General features: G+C 36.8%; 1 protein-coding gene across 1 annotated transcript in view; it reads left to right on the top strand.

Moving 5' to 3' along the window:
- Positions 1-11,578: 11,578 nt before the first annotated feature.
- LOC130551130 (uncharacterized) overlaps positions 11,579-14,088 on the top strand; it is a 76,743-nt gene continuing 74,233 nt past the window's right edge. Inside the window, exons 1-2 of the mRNA XM_057328676.1 lie at positions 11,579-11,606; positions 13,797-13,845. The gene's annotated coding sequence lies outside the window, so the exon portion shown is untranslated. The remainder of the gene's footprint in view (positions 11,607-13,796; positions 13,846-14,088) is intronic.

The raw sequence follows: 14,088 nt of genomic DNA, 5'->3' as shown, positions 1-14,088 counted from the left end.
TACAATATTTACAATATAAAAACTGTGGAAAAGAAACCTTGTAATCTGCTGGAGGCCTTTCGTGTGCTCATTGCTTCCCTCTGTGCCTGTATGATTCCACCACCTCAATGCTCATACAGAGTAAAACATCTCCAACAAACGGCACAGTTTGCCTCGTAGACATTTCCAGGCAACTGCTTTATTCACCACGAGAACTCATCGTTCTAGCCAGTTTTATTAAACTTGCATTTAAACAATTTAAACTAGCTAGGACACCGTAAACTAGCTGAACTTCAACCTATATTCTGCAACCTCAGTTCTCTCTGATTATGCAGTAACTATCGCAGGGAGAAAAATCTTAGGTCTGTTCAATGATTTTAAAGAGTCGTTTGGTCCATCAGACTGAACGATTTTTTGCGGAAATGTGACCAAAATATTTAAGACCTGTATAATCTGAATTTAATAGTTTTTAAGACTTTTAAAGGCCTTATATTAGGAAAACTTTATTTAAGATGTTTTAAGACTTTAAGGACCCGCGGCCACCCTGTTAAAGTCATGACTCCTTTAAATTGTTCATAGAGTATGCTATGTAAAGTAGATGCTTTCACATGTGATAAATAACTTACTTTTGTTACATGCAAGGTATGAACGAAATAAAAACAGTTTTGGAAAAGCCTTTATCCCAGCTTTCATATGGTATGAAAATCTGTAATATATATCATTTCACCATGTGTTGGGTTTTCCCAGATCCCATCACATTTACTTTTACAAAACCATCTTGGCCACAACAGCAGCCATCCCACCAACCAACCCAACTGGTGGGTAATATTAGCAACATGGAAAAGGAAGTGAAAACCTGCATGTAATTGAACATACTTACAATTTGTTGTCACATTACCTTTGTGAACACACAAAAAATTATGAACATAATTCGTATATGTTAAAGGGTCACAAAAAATAGTCACACTTGGCTCCTTCGCAGTCAAAAATGACCGACTTAGAAAATGAATGGGAAATGTGAAAAATATAAAAACTCAGAATCTTTTGGTGGTACAAGCTACAAATCAGACACTGTTCAGAATAAAAGTGCACAGAAATCAATGGGTGACACTCTAAAATATCTAGAGTGCAAAATAGTCACGTCTCTCTCTCTCTCTCTCTCTCTCTCTCTCTCTCTCTCTCTGACACACACTTGCACGCAAACACACACACACACACACACACACACACACACACACACACACACACACACACACACTGATTTCCATGTCACAAACAGGAACCTAAAAGTTACACCATGCCATTACACGTTTTTACTTTTTTTTACAACCAGATGGCACTAATCTGCTTTTCAAAGTTTGGATTTTAACAGCCTGCTATATGTTTTAATCTGAAATAATGCATTAATTGAAAATTATATTTTAAAAACATTTGACAAAATTGTAAAAAAATAAACGTTACAATATGTATTGTTTTCATTGGGGAGAAAAATGGATAATAATTATAGCATAAATACTCAATATATACTCAGTACTCAAAAAATCTCACAAAATGCAACATGAGAGTGATGAAAGAGTGATGAAATTAAAAGCTATTGTATCATGTATACTTGCATGCCTTTGGTATGGCATAGAATAAATCAAAGAAGCTGTGGAAAGAGATGAATTATTGGTTATTCTACAAAGATATTCTAAATTGGCCTGGACACATTTGTTGGTACCCCTTAGAAAAGATAATACATAATCTGATTATAGTGATATTTCAAACTAATTAGTTTATTTAATTAGTATCACACATGTATCCAATCTTGTAATTAGTCATTCAACCTATTTATACAGAGAAAAGTAGTAACTGTGCTGTTTGGTATCATTGTGTGCACCACACTGAACATGGACCAGTGAAAGCAAAGTCTAGAGGTGTCTGAGGAGCTCAAAGAAAATAATGGACAAGCATGGTAAAGGTAAAGGTAAAGGTAAAGCCCAGAGGAAAGGACAATCAAACAAAAGATCTCCTTCTCATCTCCTAGACAGAAATTAGATCAAATGAACATCAAATTGAGACATAAGGTTAAGTCTCCTGCTTCTCACGTGTTTCTACTGAGACAAAAAAAAGGCATTCTCTCATGGTTGTCTCCACTGAAATTTAGAAGAGATCTCCATAACATCTCACACTGTGCTCAGACTTTTCTCCTTAGTTAGAGACTCTAAGATTCTCACATTTATCTCCTCTAAAGTTTCATAAGAGATCTCTGTAACATCTCACACTGTGCTCAGACTTTTCTCCTTAGCTAAAGACTCTACCATTCTCACAATTACGGTATCTCCTCAAAGTTTCATAAGAGATCTCCATAACATCTCACACTGTGCTCAGACTTTTCTCCTTAGTTAGAGACTCTAACATTCTCACATTTATCTACTCTAAAGTTTCATAAGAGATCTCAATAACATCTCACACTGTGCTCAGATTATTCCCCTTATGTAGAGACTCTAACATTCTCACATTTGTCTCCTCTAAAGTTTCATAAGAGATCTCTGTAACATCTCACACTGTGCTCAGACTTTTCTCCTTAGCTAAAGACTCTACCATTCTCACAATTACGGTATCTCCTCAAAGTTTCATAAGAGATCTCTGTAACATCTCACACTGTGCTCAGACTTTTCTCCTTAGTTAGAGACTCTAACATTCTCACATTTATCTACTCTAAAGTTTCATAAGAGATCTCAATAACATCTCACACTGTGCTCAGATTATTCCCCTTATGTAGAGACTCTAACATTCTCACATTTGTCTCCTCTAAAGTTTCATAAGAGATCTCTGTAACATCTCACACTGTGCTCAGACTTTTCTCCTTAGCTAAAGACTCTACCATTCTCACAATTACGGTATCTCCTCAAAGTTTCATAAGAGATCTCTGTAACATCTCACACTGTGCTCAGACTTTTCTCCTTAGTTAGAGACTCTACCATTCTCACAATTATCTCCTCAAAGTTTCATAAGAGATCGCCGTAACCTCTCACACTGTGCTCAGATTTTTCTCCTTAGCTAGAAACTCTAACATTCTCAGATTTATCACCTCTAAAGTTTCTAAATATATTAAATTTAAAATCAAATTAGTTGGGGATTGAGTCATAAGCCATTTAATGTGCCATTGCAACCATACCGGGTTGGCCAATCAGCAAAGAAAGCTCGATGATTACTTATCCTGTTTTTCTTCAAGATAACAGCATATGGTAAAGTACATTACTATTTCTAACAATAAATAATGTGCCATTTGCACTTAAATTGTACAGCTTTCATTGTATCAACAAATAAAGAATAACATTAACCTTAACCTTATTTCTGCGTATTTTCACTATTAATATTATTTATCGGTGCACACTTTGTAAAGCTTTTGAACTCTCATAAACTTTAAGAGGAGACAGATGTGAGAATGTTAGTTTCTAGCTAAGGGGAAAAGTCTGAGCACAGTGTGAGATGATATGGAGATATCTTATTAAACCTTAGAGGAGATAAATGTGAGAGTGTTTGACTCAAGAGACAAGTGTGAGAATCATGAGACTAAAGCAAGTCTCTATTTGATGTAAATGTAACCTCATGTCTTGCAAAAATCTTTGAGATGTTGAAGGTAGATTCTATGTCATTCATACACAACATTTCAATCAAGCACAATACATGCATTGACATATTTTAGTGATCGTGTCATAGTTTAGTGTTGATAGATCATATACAGTATAGACCTGTGTGTGTGTGTGTGTGTGTGTGTGTGCGTGCGTGCATGTGTGTGTGTGTGTGTGTGCGTGTGTGTGTGCGTGTGTGTGTGTGCGTGTGTGTGTGTGTGTGTGTGTGTGTGTGTGTGTGTGCGTTCATGTGCGTGTGTGTGTGTGTGTGTGTACGTGTGCGCGCATTTTCTAAAGATGATGCAATTCTGACTGGGAGTACAGACATTTGTTTTGTATTTAATTTCTTATCATTTTCCTCATTAATCTTATTTGTATTATTCTTTACTATTTACATATATTTAGTTTATTAGTTATAGATTATATGATTCTTTTTTTACATTACTTTTCATGAATGTTTGTCGAGATATCCTGGAATTTCACGCTTCAGTATCTGCTTCTCAAAAAGAGCATCAGCCAACTACAGGGGAACAACTCCAAATCACTTTACAGCTTTTGTATTTGGTCATTCTTGAAGCTTGTACAGTCATTATTCAGTTTGACTCAATCAGATTGAATTCCTTGTTTGGAATATGCACTGCATATACAATGCTGGGCTTTGAAGATAAATTTAAAAGTCATGTCAGTAAATATGTTAATACATTTAATCTATACTTAATATGAAATAAAAATGCATTTTAAATTAATTGTTTTTTTACTAGGGCAACTACTACTTGTTCTTTATAACTATTCAACTAATTATATGCAGCTGGCACCGGAAGACAAAGCTAATACATAAATGAGACGTGTAAGAGAATAATCAGCCCTTAGTATCCTGAAATAAGATAAATCCCTGTCAGAAACATAGCCTTGTAGTCAGCACATCAACATCAAAGCACAGCAGTACCTCAGACGGCATGAGTTCGAATCCCAGCTAAAGATACTTTCCTCTTCCTTTCCTGTCTCTCATCCTACGGTCTTGTCCAATGAATATGAAGAACAATATCATCAACATCATCACCATAAAAAAACACAACAATAAAAAGTTCTCCAGTTTTTCTTCTTTTCATGACTTTCTCATGTCTCACTTGCGTCTACTTTTATTTCTCCTAAAGAGTTTAAGGAGAAACAACTGAGACACTTTTGATACTACAATGAGAGATAAATAAGAATTTCAACTAAGTCTCAGATATTTCTCATGTATCAGTTGAATCTACTCTTATTTCTCCTAATGAAATTTAGGAGAAACATGGGAAGACAAAGCTGATACCTAAATTAGACAATAAAGAGTTTCCCAAGCTTCTCTCACCACAATCTCAGTTTTGACTCTCTTAGACATCTCTCATTTGCATCTATTTTTGATTCTCCTAAGGAATTTTAGGAGAACTATTTGATAAACTGCTGACACTTAATCAAGAAACATAGGAGAATCACAACTATGTCTCCTGAGCTTAGAAAAAGCAACCAATGAGCAAAACATTTTCCTCCGGGAGGCTACAAGACCATCTCCAAGCAGCTCGATGTTACCAAGTATGACCCCAAAAGAAGAGGCCCAGAGAAGATTTACATTTATACTTGAACCGGATGTAAAAAAAATAACACAGATAAATCATACTTTTGTTATAAAGTAATTAAAGTGCTGTCCTCTGCCCTTGGTCTAACTTGCGGAGGGTAAACCATCACTAGCAGGGTGAAATGAACCACATAATTGAGCAATCCAGTATGCAATCCAAAACTAAGTGGGTCTATATGAAACAATATCACCATGAAACAAATTTAATAAATAACTTCTGGGCGGGCTGTGAAAAGAGTCCAATGTTTAAAGGGACCCCACACTGGGGTGTGTTTGTGTGAGCGCATTTGTATGCATCGGGCGGAGGTGACACTGATGTGTTGTCCCAAAATCCCAATTCTGAGGAGCCAGTAAGATGGGTGTCCATATATCAAAGGATGCAGTCAAGGGGCTGTCATTTGATGAGCCGGCAGGAAATTCAGGATTCCAAGAAGATGAGGGCCTGAAACTGAGAGCTCCACAAAGCCCTAAACCCTGGAGTTCTGTGCCCTGAAGAGCACCAGCTGTTTCCACTTACCTAACTCCACAACCTGCAGTGTGATAGGATGGTAAGAGTGGTAAAAGTGGCTAATGGGTGTTGGTGGTTGGCAAAGCTAATGATAATGTTGATAACATGTGGCATGTGTATGATCACTTCATAAAAACTGTTAAAAAAAACTGTGTGTTTCACAGTTTATAACCATGTTTTTCAATAACTGATACAATGCACTAATATGACAACTTTGTTGTCGCTTTGCATTTTAAAATATCATAAGCTGCTACTGTAGTGTTATTGTAAAAATGTTTTTTTACATATAATAAATATAGTAAGACATATAAAATACAAATACACAGATATACATATATACAGCTGCGGAAAAGACCACTCTAGTTTAGCCTTTAATCAGCATTTCTGCATGTATTGAGGCAATTCCAGTCCAGTGTCTGGTGAATTTCAACAAATGCAAACTTCAGGAACGACACCAAAAGCAATGTGAAAGACTGAGAGAATGGTAAGACACATGAAATGTATACGCAGCCGTAAAAAATAAGAGACCATTTCAAAATCAGTTTTTTTTTGTATTTACAATTTATAGGTGTGATTTTGGGTAAATTATAATTTTGCTTCATTTGGTGTACTACTAACAATATTTCTCCCAAATTTCACATAAAAATATATATTTTTGTTGCATGTCTCTTGTCATGCTGTAAGTCCTATCACTCCTGAGCTTTGATTTTGTTGAAATTACAGACAATGGACTGGAATGGCCACAATACACATAGAAATGCTGAGTAAATGAAAATGTAATAGTAAATAAATAAACATTTTTTCCGCAGCTGTATAAAACTGATCCTAAAATGCATTTTTCTTTTGTTTAAACATAAATATTAACTTGTTTGCATTATTCAAGATCTGCAACCATAGCAATTTTTGATATTTTGACCAGTTTGTCCTGTTTCAATTTTCTGTAAATAAATGATAATACAATAATATTTTTTCATTAGGAATATGGTGAAAATAAAGAGACCATTTTACATTTACATTTACATTTAATCAGCATTTTTGTATGTATTGTGACCATAACAGTTCAGCAGAGTTTAATTCCATCTAACAGCAATGTGAAAGACTGACAGCATGACAAGACACTTGAAAAATATAGTTTTGGACCTTTACATTTTTCACCAGTTATGACATTTTTAACCACACTATAAAACTTTGCTGTAGTTTTGCAGCAGATTTGCCAATAACCTCCTGTAGATTTAATTACTACTTAATATTAGTATTGTTTTCAATTTGAGTTAAACTTTAATTTAATCAAATTGAAAACACTTCAAAACGAGTAAGAAGAGACTCGTCTCATTACTGGCATTAGCACAGCAACACTGCACAAAAATTACATTCTTCATAAACATTTTGTGTTGTTTCTAGTAAAAATATTTAAAACGTCTTAAAGCAGAGGTAACATGCTATTTCATGCATTCTGACTTCTTTACACTGTTAAACATCCTGGCTTCTCAAGCTTAACATGGTCAACTTGTCAAAAAACGAGTTGAATGTATGACGTGGTATTTCTGTGCACGATTCATTCCGCCAGGGTTCGTACAGGTTTCTGAAAGTTTTTTTCGAACATGGATTCCCGTTTCGTAAGGGTTCTTAGTCCCTTATTGGACAATTCTCCCAGAAAAGTACGCCCACGCATCATCCAGCGAGCAAAAGAAAGCACGCCCATCAATGCCGTTTCACTCGGCTGACTGAAGTTTAGCTGTGTTTGTTTGCTCACTGCATTTCGGTGATGAATGTAATATAAACGGTGGATATAATGCTGGATTTGGAGATAACTGATAGATGGTGTGGCCCCAGCGCTTAAATATGCCGGACATGAACCGCACGTGGTAAGTCAAACTAAGTCATATGTTTGTGTTTTGTTTGCAATCGGCGTGCACGTGCATAATGTAAACAACATGAACTTATAGTGAATCAACAGTTATGCAGGGATAATGCGATGATGTATTGTGTGCTCGTGCTGTAGTTCCGCCCCCCTGCACACCTCCAGGAGTTTTACTTTTTCTGGAAATAATCATACAGCTGTATCTGTCTTTTACAAATTTGATCAAACTAAATACTCTTCAAAGATACAAAGTATGCAATACTACTGTATAGGTACTCAATATTAATATGAGATTGGCAGAAACTGCGTGTGTTACCTCATCTTTAAAATACAATACATTTACACAACAAGAAAAGTGACCTAATATATTTAGTCTTGTTTTATGAAAGAAAATATAAGAACTGGGTAAGTTTATGTTTAAAACAAAACTGTAAATTAAATCTACAGTAAGTTACTGGCAAACCTGCTGCAAAATTACAGCAAAGTTTTACAGTGCACTTCAAATTACAACATTGGAAAACATTAAAATAAAATAATATATGAGATGGACTAAAAACATGTGGGTGCAAGATACTGTATATGTTTTGTCCTACAGTACAGCACTGTGAAGTACAGTAATTGTCAATTAAAGCTATTCAAAACTATTCAAATAAAACATGTCTTATTTTATGGACAAGCCCCCTCCTGTGATGCATATAGGTGGACATGACAGTCTGAAAGAGGATTGGAGTTGACAGACAAAGATGGAGGAAGAGGCGTGTGATAAACGCAGAGAGAATAAAGTAAAAAACGAAGACATGAGAGAGAGAGAAAGTGGGGACAGAGTGAAGTTGGCATATAAACGATTACTCCCAAACGTGAGCTGACAGCTGGACTGTGACCTCCATGCTGTTGGAGCAAAGCTCTAGCTTCATTTACATTACTGCCATGCCAAGTCATTTAGACTTCACCCTTATTCAGACCTGATATTGTGCTGAGTCCCGCAAAGGCTCAAAAGGCCTTTTGGAGTAATAGCTTACACTGAGGTGCTATCTGCATTAAAAAACAACAGCTCTGAAAGACCATCCTGCCAGCCAGCTGACAAAATTAGCTTAAGGGTGATGTTTCACAGATGTGTCTTTGAATAAGTCTGAAATTGTGTGTTTAATGAACAATTTATGTCCAGTATTGAGATGACACCAAGAGTGGTCAGCTGTCAATATCTATGTTGTCAAAGCCTCTAAATTTGAGAAGTTGAAACATATTTGTAGGCTTTTGTAAACACATGGACACAATTTTTGTTTAAATCCTTTGATTAAATATTGAATCATTGAAGACACCAGTAGCATTTGTAGCATGCTTGTACCAGCGCTTTATGCAGCTAAATGGGACTAAATAACTATAGAACTATAAAAAACAATATGGTGAAGCAAACAGATAAACAGATAATGTTTGAATAACATTTGTTTGTTATTGTATGTTAGACAGAAGGCTACCAGCAATTAAAGTACTAAATCTAGCTTCCCATTATTTACTGTATGCAGAACAGTGAGAGGCCAGTAGGTGTAGTGTTGCGAGGATGATTCAGTTTTTAATGTTATCACACTTCACTGTAAGGTGGATTTATGATGCATTTCATACTCTGCTGCCACGCTGAGAGCCATAGCGCGAGGACTGGACGCGTATGTTCACAGATCTTCCTCGTGGAGGAGATCGGAGCAACGCTTTGTGTGCTTTGGGTTGTCGAAGAAAGGTTTTCCTTCGAAAGGTAACCATTGTTCCCTGATTAGGGAACGAGACGCTGCGTCTCCCTTCCATACTCCCTGCATACCTGTTATGTCTTGCTTCAGCACAATTTCGGCTGAAGCTGGCTGTTTGGAAATCACTTTTATAGCTTCCCGGTGCCTACGTCTCCCGCCTATGACGTGTCGTCCCATCATTGGACTGATTTTACACACGTGCTTCAGATGCAATCACGCAGATAGCGTAGTTTCGGCGATGCAAGCGTCTCGTTCCCTACTCAGGGAACCATGGTTACATGCATAACCTGAGACATTTTTTTTCCTCAGATTTTTTTGGTGTGCAAATTGTATAATATCAAAAGTACACAGTTCTAGTAATTGTGCAGTTAATTTTCATATTGTCATTTCAGAAAGTTTTAGAATGTTCTTTCTCTCCCCAAATTTTGTCACTACCGAAACGCAATAATGTATAATTTAATAAGAATGATTATATTGACCTATTAAGATTTTGTTTAAATCTACATTGTTTTTACAAGTAAATCAATCACAGTTACAATTTTAACAATATTTCAAATGTATTTATGAGATTTGTTGTATTTTGAATGAAATCTTTCTTTGTAAATTGCATAAAATTGATCATACTGATTTCAAAGTTAAGGATTCATTAGTTTATATATACATTGAACCAAACACTATCAAAACATCTTAGTTGATAACATACGTAATATAAGACTAATAAGACTGTAAGATAATAAGACTTAATATACTTCATTTTTGACAAAAACATCCCATGTTTAGGTCATGACAGATACATGTTCAGCAGTGTTGGTAATGTTTTAGTAGTGACCACAATATTTAATATGCACTGCTGAATCAGTCTATCATCATTTCATGTTAATACAAATTATTAAATATGTTGCACATACAGCAGACACACATCTGACAGTAAAAAACTAATAGAAAACCTACAGATCACATACTATATCACTACTAAAACATACTGAAATACTAATGATTTGCATAACTGTACTGACTTGTTTATTTCTACAAATACATTCTACAAAGTGTTCCTTTTTGTCTCTATCGAAAACATTTTTGTCACAAAGGTCGTGACTGTTTCGGTAATGATATTTTTTAATACTTTCTGAGCCTAGGTCAAAGATGCTAATCAGTACATGGTAAGCAAGCACAGTTCTGAACAGATGTACACACATAAAAATTAAATTTTATGGAATAACGCCCAAAAAATTTGTTAGTAATGTTCCTTAAAGTTATACACAGATTTTTAGACACATTTACTTCAAATGAATAAAACCAATTTACTCACCATGTAGCTATTAGAGAGAGGGGCACACAGACATTTTTCTTTATTCTTGATAAAAAATGTAGGGGTGTGGCAAAAATTAGTCTCAGCCAATGGACTAAAACATACAGGCCGTTAAAACACCCACATCCCCCACGGGTGCGACGCCCCTGCACAGGAGGCATGACTCCAGAAAGAGTAAGCAGGGCTCTCCCTCCTTTCTTCTTCTTCCTTCCCTGTTCTCAGAGGTTTGCACAAGCACATCAGGCCCTAAAGGTTGGACCAATGATGTTAATGGCTATTTGTGTTCGGTCCACCTTTTGATGATTTGGTATAGAGCTTAATGATTAAAAGGGTAGCACGCCTAGTCTAGTTGCAAACTACTGTAGGTGATTAACGTCTAAAAAATCTCCACCAATTTTAGCCCTCAGCTATGTGTTCTCAAACCTATACATATATCAATAATATGTTTTCAAGCTGTCCTTCTCTGTCTGTCGATCTATTTGTTTGTCCTTTTCTCTTTCTCAAAGACCCTCTTGTCACCCATGGCTCCATTTGAGCAGTGGGAGTGCACAGCCCAGAGTATGGCAACAATTTATCACAGTTGTCCCTAATGAAAAGACCTAAAAGTATCTCTTTCTTATTACCCCGTTCCTTTTGCTTGTGCTCTGACTTTTCTTTCAACATCCCACCTTTCCTCTTTTGTCTGATAGTAACAGTCTGGCTGACAAAAATGGAGAAAAATGAGGGCTCGCTCAACCCGCTTGGTGTTTGGTCAGCTCTCTCACGCTGTGTATCAAGCAGTTCTTTGTGTGTGTGTGTGTGGGGGGGTGATTTGTCAGGCGATGTGGCAGAAGTCAAGACCCTGAGGGTAAAAAGCCCTGACCCCAGGAGTGCCTGTGCTGGGGCAAGCCCCCAAGCTTCTGCTATAACAGAAAGGGCCCTGGAAAATGGCCGCCTGTCTACGGCCTGGACACCACAAAGCAGCTCGTGTGCATACTTCAGGTAGGGCACTTTTATTAGAACTGACAGGGGTGTTACAGCCTGAATGGTGGACCATGTGTATGTTTGTGTGGGGAGGGTGTTGGCGAAAAGCAGCTTTTTCACCACTGGCCTGAGAGAAAACCAATAATAGCTAATCTCTTGCAGCATAATAAACAAAACAGTAAACAAAAGCGAGATTGAGAGAGAAAGAGAACGAGAGTGTGTGGCAATTGAAGTGCTGGCCTACCTGTTAACCTCATTCTGTTTTGTTCCCATTTAATTCACTCCTTAATGCCAGTTTCACACTGGATGTGGGAGCAGGGCAATCGTGTCGCCTGAACAGTGCGTAGGTAGAGCGTTTACAGTGCATATTGTACTGCCTGGGTACCACAGCTACAACAATGCAAATTCGCATCAATGAGCAAACCTCTTCCAGAACACCTTCAAAAAGCTTATTTTACTGATGTAGATAGTATATATGCTGTGTTTCATGTTCTTTCAGATCATAGTTGTGCAAGTTATAAATATTGTAAAAAGCCATTGCACTTAATCTGGTGCTTTGAAGAATACGATACAAGTCAGGACAATAGACTTACTCACCATAGCAGAGTCACTGACAGCATGATGCGATCGCTTTTCACTCACATGTATGCAATATAAGCATAACTTTTGATACACTTGTAGAACAAATCCTTTAAATGTGTTTTTGTGGTTTGGCCAAAAGAACTCCTGACAACATGTTTCCAGAAGTCATGGCGACTGTTAAAACACATTAGACACCACAGTAAAAGTGTTACTTTAATTAAGTGTAAGCAGCACAGCAAAAAGAGTCTCAGTGGCGAAATGGTTGGTGCACTACTGCTTACGCGCAGCTTCTGCTACACAAGTACGCGCTATTTACGTCCCACCTATCTTTAAGCATTAAAATAGCATGTGTTTGGCACCACCCGCTGGTCCAATGACGGTATCCAGAGGCGTGGCAAAGGCTTCACACGTGTTCTTGTCTTTCCTTTGTTTAGTGAAACAATATTTGAATGAAAGCATATTTCATTTAATTACCTCCATTTTATCTGACTCCAATTTAATAATATCTTGACTTCTCATTTAGTTTACATTTAACTTTTAGCATTAATAATTGTGAAATTTGGATGGATGTCTGATTTCGCTGTTTTATTCTAAATTACATTCCTTCATCCGATTCTCAATGTCGCTTAGATTCTCGCGCCGGCCGTTATACGCGGATCTCACGGTTCCAAACTCGTCAGTCTTGGTCACTGCCAGAGGATCTATGACTAGTAATGCTCAGATGGCCGTCTCCAACCAGCTCTTCCTGAAACATTATTTGATCTAGTCCCCTTAGACTATGACAACTTAATTAAAGTAATGATTATTTCCAACCAGAGGTCATGACCACTCCATAGAGATAAAATAGACCAATCTTACTTGATGGTAGCTTTATATAATCATGCCATAGTTTCCTATGTACACTTAGTTATAATAATATTACAATAACCAGAGGTTTGAGACTTACCCTATTTAGATTGGTCAAACAACATATGTGCTGTTCTAAACGGAAACATTAGTCCCTACGGTCTAAGTACACTTAAACTAATGCCAAGTAGTTAGCCGGAGCTCTAACATCTCAGCTGACGTGCCCCAATGCTCCACCCAATACAGGATTCTAGTCCGTCACTAACCTGAACGTAGATTTGCAGTAACAAAGGATATAGCATGATCTATTAAAGTTTATAAACTCAGAACAATACAGAATTAATTCAAACATAACAATTTATTAGGCATGTAAGGGGAGTATAATTCAAAATCCAATTCAAGATTCAGTTCAATAATCAATGGCAATCAATATTGTTGTTTCCTTTATTTAGCCAGGAAGAGACTCATTGAGATTAAAAATCTCTTTTTCAAGAGTGTCCTGGCCAAGATAGGCAGCAGTACAACCATACATACATACAGACATAAAATACACTAAAATAATAATAACATAAACCAACTGAAAAATAGCAATCCTTTAAAGTCAACCACAATCCATAACACATCAGGCAAAACATCTACAGTCAGATGTGGGTGCATCCAAGTCAGTTAACATCCTCTTAAAAGCTTCCAATGAGATCAACTTATTTAGTTTCATGGATTTCTGTAACTTGTTCCATGTAGAGGGAGCAGCATACTTAAACGCCTTTTTTCCCAATTCAGTTCTACCCTTTGGAACAGACAGAAGGAAAAGATCCTGGGAATGAAGACTGTAAGTCCCAATATTTTTTACACTGATGTAGGTCAGAAGGTAGCATGTAAGTAGACCTAAAATAGCCTTGTATATGAATATATACTAGTGTTGAAGTCTTTGCATTGATAGAGAAGGCCATCCAACATGTTCATATAGTTCACAATGGTGAGTGAGGACTTTAAAACCAGTGATGAACCTTAGAGCTCCATGGTATACAGTGTCCAGTGCATGTAAACTTTGAGATGAAGCATGCATGTATAA

Source organism: Triplophysa rosa, unplaced genomic scaffold (genome assembly GCF_024868665.1).
Source record: "Triplophysa rosa unplaced genomic scaffold, Trosa_1v2 scaffold65_ERROPOS296704, whole genome shotgun sequence".
NCBI lineage: Eukaryota > Metazoa > Chordata > Actinopteri > Cypriniformes > Nemacheilidae > Triplophysa > Triplophysa rosa.
Note: the sequence above shows the minus strand (reverse complement) of the source record. Positions and strands in the feature narration are given on the sequence as shown.